This window comes from Marmota monax, unplaced genomic scaffold (genome assembly GCF_021218885.2).
Source record: "Marmota monax isolate L192 unplaced genomic scaffold, Marmota_monax_Labrador192_F-V1.1 WCK01_AAM20220418_F8-fsc00025, whole genome shotgun sequence".
Lineage (NCBI taxonomy): Eukaryota > Metazoa > Chordata > Mammalia > Rodentia > Sciuridae > Marmota > Marmota monax.
The window spans coordinates 1,963,296-1,972,011 of NW_026691950.1; the positions used below are offsets into that span (position 1 = coordinate 1,963,296).

Below are 8,716 nucleotides of genomic sequence, written 5' to 3' on the forward strand. Positions count from 1 at the left end.
TGTGTTCCCCTTGCCTTAGCCTCCCAAGTAAGTGAAATAGTGCCCAACTCAGTGTCTTGTTTTTTATTTTCAAACAATGAGAATCCAACCCAGAATCTTAAGCATGCTAGGCAATATCTTTACCACAGTATCTTGTTTTTATATGGTATAGATAAGCTATATGTATTTGAGTCTGCTAGTGAACATGAAAAATTGTTCTATGAGAAAGCACATTTCTAGAAATTATGAAATGTATATTCACAAAATATTGATATGTAACTATTCAAAATATCTTACTGCCTAGGTCTTCACTAAAAGTTAAGGTTTCTAGGAGTTAAAATTTTTAATTCATTCTTGGTATGGTGTCACAGGCCTGTAATCCCAGGGACTCAGGAGATGAGGTAGGAGGATCACAAATTCAAGTCAGCCTGGGGAAATTTAGAGACTTTATCTCAAAATAAAACAAAAGTGTGTGTGTTTCCAGTGGTTGGGGGGGGGGGCGGGGGGGGGTAGCTAAGCAGCAAAACTCTTGCCAAAAAGGTGTGAGGCCCTGAGTTCAGTCCCTAATACTTCTTTTTAAAAAATCTAATTCATATGAGATAATTAAAAATAGAAATAATACAGAAAACAGGAAACAACTTGGTATATAAGGAATGTAATATATGACTTTGGTAAATGAAGCTATGAGATATGAAAGATGTGGGGTTTTTTTTGTTAAAAGTAGAATGATTTAACCAAAATTAAAAAGAGGAAAAGTATCAGATAAAATTAAATGGATTAGAGAGATGTAGGTTTGTGCAAGATAAATTGTATAAAAGATTTTTTTTAAAAAAATATATTTTTAGTTGTAGTTGGACACAGTACCTTTATTTTATTTATTTATTTTTATGTAGTGCTGAGGATCAAACCCAGCTCCTCACAAATGCTCTACTGCTGAGCTACAACCCCAGTCCAAGAAATTTTATATATGATAAAGTTGGCTACAATTAGAGGGCAAGTATTTATAAGTTATTCTAAAAATTGAGCATTAATATCAAAAGTATACTGATGCAAACCTAGAATTTGGTCCCCTATACTAAAATAACAAGGTTCTTTTGGCTAATGATCTGTGTTTTTTTTTCTTAGCCTCTTAAATAATTGGCCTAGGAAACAAAGATCTTGGTTGGGTGCCGCAGTCTGGCTGGGCACAAATCACGAGCCACTGAAGCAGGAACAAACTTTATTTCTGAACTCCATCAGCACGCTCCACACACGCTCCCGGGAACTCCTCCCAAACGCTACTAAGCTCGTCCAGGAACCAGCAGCCGGAAATATCCTCCGGAAATCCCTCCTCCTGCACTTCCCCAACCAATGGGAACTCTCCGGGAATCCCCACGAGAACTTCAAAGTAGCGTGAGAACGGCAAAGTAGTGGCCAAGGCAGATAGTAATGCCTCGCCTGTTAATCAATACTATTGGCAAAATGCCAGGGGCCATTCCGACTCAGCTGTGGCTCTCAGCAGTTGGGTTCTTTTTTTTTTTTTTTTTTTTTTTTAATACAATTCAGGATTTATTGGTGTGTGTGTGTGTGAGATTAAGAAGGGGTCAGCACAGTGGCTAATGATCTGTCTTTATAAATATTGTTTTAGTCAGCTCTTTCACTGCTGTGACTAAAAAGACTGACAACAATTTTAAGGAGGAAAAGTTTATTTGGGGGCTCACTGTTTAGAGCTCTCAACCTATAAACAGCTGGCTCCATTCCTCAGAGCTAGAGGTGAGGCAGAACATCATGGTGGAAGACTGTGGTGGAAGGAAGCAGCTCACATGATGATCAGAGAGCAGAGAGGAGACTCCACTTGCCAGACACAAAATATGTACTCCAAAGGCACACGCCCAATGACCCAACTCCTTCAGCCACACCCTACCTTCCTTCGGTCACCACTCAATTAATCCCATCAGAGGATTAATTCATTGATTGAGTTAAGGCTCTCATATCCCAATCATTTCTCCTCTAAACCTCCTTGCATTTATTCTCACTCATGAGCTTTTGGGGGACACCTCTACTCAAACCATAACAAATATATATAATGTTGGTGGAGACTACTTACAGCTTTGCACATGCTAAGCAGGTACTGTATCGCTGACCTACACTTCCAGCCTGATCTGTTCTTAATAGGAAACTGAGAGGTATTTTTGTTCCTTAGCCTCTTAAGTAATTGGCCTAGGAAACAGATTTTTTTTTAAATACAATACAGGATTTATTGGTGTGTGTGTGTGATATTAAGAAGGGGACAGCACAGTGGAAGCCCTCATGAATGCAGGGCCCACCACTTGTCCAGGGGACCATGATTGGGAATATATTTGACCCCACACCATCAGGAATGAGCTGCTTCTCGGCCACCAAGTCTTCGAACTCATCAGCATTACATTTGTTAAAGCCCCACTTCTTTGAGATGTGGATCTTCTGGGGCTAGGGAACTTGAACTTGGCCCTGTGTAGGGCCTCAGTCACATATTCCTTGTTCTGCAGCTTGGTGCGAATGGACATGATGATTTGGCCAATGTGAACCCTGGCCACTGTGCCCTGGGGTTTCTCAAAGGTACCCCACATACCTGTTTGGAGCCTGTCAGCCCCAGCACAGGACAACATGTCATTTGGATGACATGGAAAGGGTGGAGCCACACTCGGCTATGAAAGCCATCTTTGCCGCAACTTTTTATCATGTACTTGTTGACACAAATACGAGCATCCTCCAAGGCTTCAGAGGATATTTTCTCATATTCATCAGACACCACGTGGCCACAGAATGGGAACTTATCCACTTTTGCCTTTTTTTTTTTTTTTTGCCTTTTTTCTGCCCAAGATCAAAGATGCAGATTTTGGCATCAGGGACATGCCAGCAGAAAGGAGACTTTGGGGACAGCTTGTTTTTATAGTACTAGTAACACTGGGTGTGGCGGTGGCCCATGGCCATACCAGGATCTCTGTGGCACCACAAAGGAAAACAGGCGCTCCCACACCTGTGCATGCCTTATATTAGTTTTTGTGGTTTGTCAGGATGATTTCCTGTGCTTCCTATTGTCCTTCTTAGGTCTTTGATTGCTTAAGAAAACAGTCTTTTTTACGGGAAATCCATATGTAGTACAATGAAATTGAATCCCTATTTCTCACACTGCAAAATCTCAACTCAAAGTGGATAAAGGACCTAGGTATTAGACCAGAGACCCTGCACCTACTAGAAGAATAAGTAGGGCCAACTCTTCATTGAGTCAGTTTAGGAACCTACTTCCTTAACAGGATTCTAAAGCACAAGAAGTACAATCAAGGATGAAAAAAGTGGGGCTGGGATTGTGGTTCAGTGGTAGAGTGTTTGCCTGGCACATGCAAGGCAGGCACTGGGTTCCATCCTCAGCACCACATAAAAATAAATAAGTGAAATAAAGGTATTGTGGCCATCTACAGCTTAAAAAATATTTTAAAAAAAGAATCAATAATGAATCAATGGGATTGTATCAAACTAAAAAGCTTTTTCACAGCAAAGGAAATAGTCAAGACCATGAGGAGAGAGCCTACAGAATGTGAGAAAATCCTTGCCACCTACACCTCAGATAGAGCATTAATCTCCAGGATATACAAATAATTCAAAAAACTTAACACCCAAAATACAAATAACCCAATTAACAAATGGGCAAAGGACCTCAATAGGCACTTCACAGAAGAAGAAATACGAATGGTCAACAAATAGATGAAAAACTGTTCAACATCTGTAGCAATTAGAGAAATGCCAATTAAAACTACACTGAGAGGGGCTGGGGTTGTGGCTGAGTGGTAGTGCGCTTGCCTAGCATGTGTGACGCACTGGGTTCGATTCTCAGCACTACATACAGATAAATAAAATAAAGATCCATCAGCAACTAAAAAATATATATTTAAAAAAAACTACACTGAGAGTCTATCTCACTCCAGTCAGAATTGCAACTATCAAGAATACAAGTAATAAGGGCTGGGGATATAGCTCAGTTGGTAGAGCTTGCCTCCCATGCACAAGGCCCTGGGTTCAATCCCCAGCACTAGAGAGAGAGAGAGAGAGAGAGAGAGAGAGAGAGAGAGAGAGAGAGGAGCAGAAGGAGAAGAAGAAGAAGAAGAAGGAGGAGGAGGAGGAGGAGGAGGAGGAGGAGGAAGAAGAGGAGGAGGAGAATACAAGTAACAATACAATAAATGTTGGCAAGGATGTGGGGGAAAAGGTTTACTCATACATTGCTGGTGGGACTATAAATTGGTACAGCCATTCTGGAAAGCAGTATGGAGATTCCTTAGAAAACTTAGAATGGAACAACCATTTGACCCAGTTATCCCACTCCTTGGTTTATTTCCAAAGGACTTAAAATCGGCATACTACAGTGACACAGCTCAATTCACAATAGCTAAGCTATGGAACTAATCTAGGTGTCCTTCAACAAATGAATGAATAAAGAAAATGTGGTATTTATACACAATGGAATATGACATTGCCATAAAGAAGAGTGAAATAATGACGGATGGAACTGGAGACTATCATGCTAAGTGTAATAAGTCAATTCCACACCCCCCAAAAAAGGGAGATTTTTCAGAGGGAATGTTCTTTCTGATGTGTGGATGCTAACACATAATAAGGGTGTGTGTGTGTGGGGGGGAATAATAGAAGTTCATTGGATTAGACAAAGGGGAATGAATGGAAGGGAGTGTGGCTGGGAATAGGAAAGAGTAGCATGAATTTTCCTATGTTCATATATGAATATACAACCACTGAAACTCCACATCATGAGCAACTGCAAGAATGGAATCCTAGTTATAATAATTTATATTCCATGTATGTATGTCAAAATGCACTCTACTGTCTTGTGTATCTAAAAAAAAAACAAAAACAAATAAAGGGCTGGGGATGTGGTAGTGCGCTCACCTAGCATGTGTGAGCACTGGGTTCGATTCTCAGCACCACGTAAAAACAAAATAAAGATATTGTGTCCACTTAAAACTAAAAACAAAATATTTTAAAAAGAAAGAAAAAATTAAAAACTAGTCCTTTCTATTAAATAGTAAATTTTCCTTATAACTATTTCACTATCTGTATTTGCCTTTGATGTCTTTATTGCTGTGGTTAAATGAGTGACTATTTACAGTAACCTGTGATCCTATTTTGATCAGGTATTTTTAAACTTTTTGACAAAATTTCCAAAATCAAATTCTATATTAAATCTTTCTGACCTTGACTTAACTTTGGGATTTTCCAGTTGGGCCCCTGGAAAACCTCAAAGTATGTGTCTCTTACCTTGTAAAAGGATAAACTGATTTAATATTATTTGATATGTTAAAATATATGGGAAATATTGTCAAATAGTACATGATGCTAAACCTTCTTCACGTTATATGTATGGATATGTTATTGATACAAATCCTCCAAAAATTGAATTAGATTCCTAAACCATATATATTATCATTCACAATTCTGGCTATTATGTTAAAATGTTGTATGCCACAGAAATAATCAAATTATTTGGTTATTGGTGAGTTGCATCATTAACTTTCATCCAGTTCTTTAACCATAGCCATTTCAAGTCTTGTCCACAGGTAATTGCTCTGTTCCTATGATTTTCTTTTTTCCATTTTTTTTTAATTCGTGCATTGTAATTACACATAACGGTGGAGCTCTTTGTTACATATTCATACATATATACAATATTTCTATGCTCTTCTTTTTATTAGTTTTTTCTCATACATAATATTAAGATTCATTTTGACATAATTATAAAAGCATGGAATACAATTTGCTCTAATTCAGTCCTCAGTACTTGCTTTTTCCCTCTCCTCCTCCCTCCCCCATTCCCTTCCCTCTACTCTACTAATCTTTTTGCTATTTATTCATAGTTTTTTTTAATGCCTTGTGGATATACATAAAAGTGAGATTAACGCTTTCTGAAAACTTTTTGCAAGCAAATAAAATTTTTATGTCTTCAATGAGATTTTATGGGAAGGATTCTGACAAATACAGGTTTCTGATGACATTAAGCTGATGCCATTGGCCTCAGTAAGAATTTCCAGAACTTGAATGAAAAACTTGATAGGTTCATGAAACTGCTAAGATCAAGCAGAGCAAGAATTAAATCCATCATACCTGACTGAAATTATAAAGAATAATTTGGGGTTTTGATGACTTTTTTTTACTTGTAACATTGATAATTTAAAAAAATATTTTGTTTTCCAGAAATAAGGAAACTATTTTCTCTTTACATAATTTAGTAATGTATATTTCATTGATAAAAATTGAAACATTTGCTTTTTCTTCCTATCTGATATTTCCAGAATTTTGAAACTATTCATGAATATTCTTATTTTTATGATAATAGTTACTTGTATATTTTTAAAAAGAATCCATTATTATTATTATTATTATTATTATTATTATTATTATTAGTTGTAGATGGACACAATACTTTTGTTTTATTTGTTTATTTTTATGTGGTGCCGGGGATTGAACTCAGTGCCTCATGCATGCAAGTGCTCTACCACTGAGCCACAACCCCAGCCCCAAGAGTTCACTCTCTTTATAACAGGATAGAATTGGACATATTGTTTGGGCTTTGAGAAGCTTTTAAAGATTCAATCTGAGATTCCTTATCAAAAGCTTCAGCAAAGCAAACTCTTAAAAGAGCCTTGCTGTACTTCTGTAAATAATTAGTCCAAATTTGATGAGGCTAAATTTATTTTTCAAACAAATTAGTCTTACATTGATTACCTTTGACAGAAATGGGGGTGATTATAGAGGTAAACATGATGTTTTTGAAGAAAAGTTATAGTATATTTATTATTAGATTGTAATCCTATTCATTGTTTCTGAGGATTTTAAATTTTGGTTTGATTTGGTTTACTGGCTAATGCTCAGCTGTATCCCCAGCCCTTTTTGTTTTTTGTTATTTTTTGTACTGGGGATTAAACTCAGGGGCACTCACCCACTGAGCCAAATCCCCAATTCTATTTTATTTAGAGACAGGGTCTCAGTGAGTTGCTTAGCATTAGTGCCTCTCCATTGCTGAGACTGGCTTTGAACTCATGATCTTCCGGTCTCAGCCTCCAGAGCTGCTGGGATTACAGGCATGCACCACCATGCCTGGTGCCTTTTTTGTTTTTAAATTTCTCACTATATTGCCAAGGCTGGTCTTGTAGAACTTGTGATCCTCTAGCCTCAGCCTCCCAAGTAGCTGGGATTGCTGTTTTTGTGTTTTTATTATCTATCTGTAGTCTAGACTGGGTTATAAATTCTTCCAGTTCCTCCAATCCATTTTTTTCCCCATTATAACCACTAAGAACAAGAACTTCTCTATTCCTGAATTTCACCAGAATATCCAATGCCATAACTAGAAATATTCAAATTGCAAACCAGAACAAGAAATTGGTGACTTCAAGCGGCAGACAGTTTTCCCCAAGAAAATAGAGTAAAATTCCCTATCAGAATGAGACTCTTACCCTCTGAATTTTTCCTTGTTCATCTCTACCTATTTTGCTTGGCAGAATGATACTGTATGTAGTTAGAATTTTATAACCAGTAGCTTCTTCAGTTAATTTGATGAAATGTTGGATCCTCTTTTAGTCCATCCAGGGGGTAACTTTTGCAACATCCCTGACACAAGTTTATCCTTGATTAAAACAGTCCTTTAATCCATTTTCTATTGCTATAATTTAATACTACAGATAAGATTATAAAGATAAGGGTTTATTTGGCCCATGATTCTAAAGGATAGGAAGTTCTAGATTGGATGGCTGCTACTGGTTAAGTAAGTCCTTTTTGCTGGTGGAAACTGCAGAGTCAATACAGGGCATCATATGATGAGACAGAGCATTTTAGCTTCTATTCTTCTTTTAAAGCCACAGTCTCATTGGATGAGCCCCCTTTCCTTATAGCCTCATTTAATCTTAATGACCTTTCAAAAGTCCCACCTCTAAGTACCATAGAGAAATTAGCACTTCTTAGTATGGGGATTAAATTTTGACATGAATTTTGGTGGGGGAATTCAAACCATAGCAAATAGGTAGTCTCCTCATTTGGTTTATTCTTTGATCTATTCAGTTTTAGTTGATTAACTTCATGAGGGTCCTGGCTAAGGAAAAAACTTCAAATTCTAGGTATTATCTTCCTTATGGTCAAAGTAGTAGTTTCTCTGTGGTGCTGTATTCTCTTAAAAGTTTTAAATATTTGCATGCAGCCATCTATCAAATGTCAAATAGTCTCTTTTAGGCTGAAATAAAAACAACAAAACAAAACAAAACAAAAAACCTCAAAGGAATGTGTGATAATGAAGGTACTATAACCCATCAGTGATGAGACTAGAATCCCGGAATGACAGTAATTGAGAATAGTGCTAAGACATTAAGTTTTAGACAGGCCCTATTGTTCTGTTTCCTTGTTTTCCACTTAAAAAACAAAACAAAACAAAACAAAAAAAAAAACTTTGTTCTGTTGAACATTGTGGTAGTGCCTGAGAGGCTGAGGCAGGAGGATCACTTGATTCCAAGAGTTCAAAGCCAGTTTGGGCAACACAGTGAGATCCTAACTCTGAAAACAAAAGGCAAAATAAAACCCCAAACAACCCTATTGTTGTGCTCTTGCCCAGTGGAAGTTCTCTTTTGATTTCATACAATGGAGGCCACTGCAATTCAGAAACCACAAATAAAAGCCAGTTAGATCTATAACAAAATTTGTTGTAATTTTTCTTTTGACAAAGAAC

The 8,716-nt window shown here is 37.3% G+C and overlaps 1 pseudogene; it reads right to left on the minus strand.

Moving 5' to 3' along the window:
* Window positions 1-2,266: 2,266 nt before the first annotated feature.
* Window positions 2,267-2,925, minus strand: LOC124090550 (large ribosomal subunit protein uL16-like; annotated as a pseudogene).
* Window positions 2,926-8,716: the final 5,791 nt, after the last annotated feature.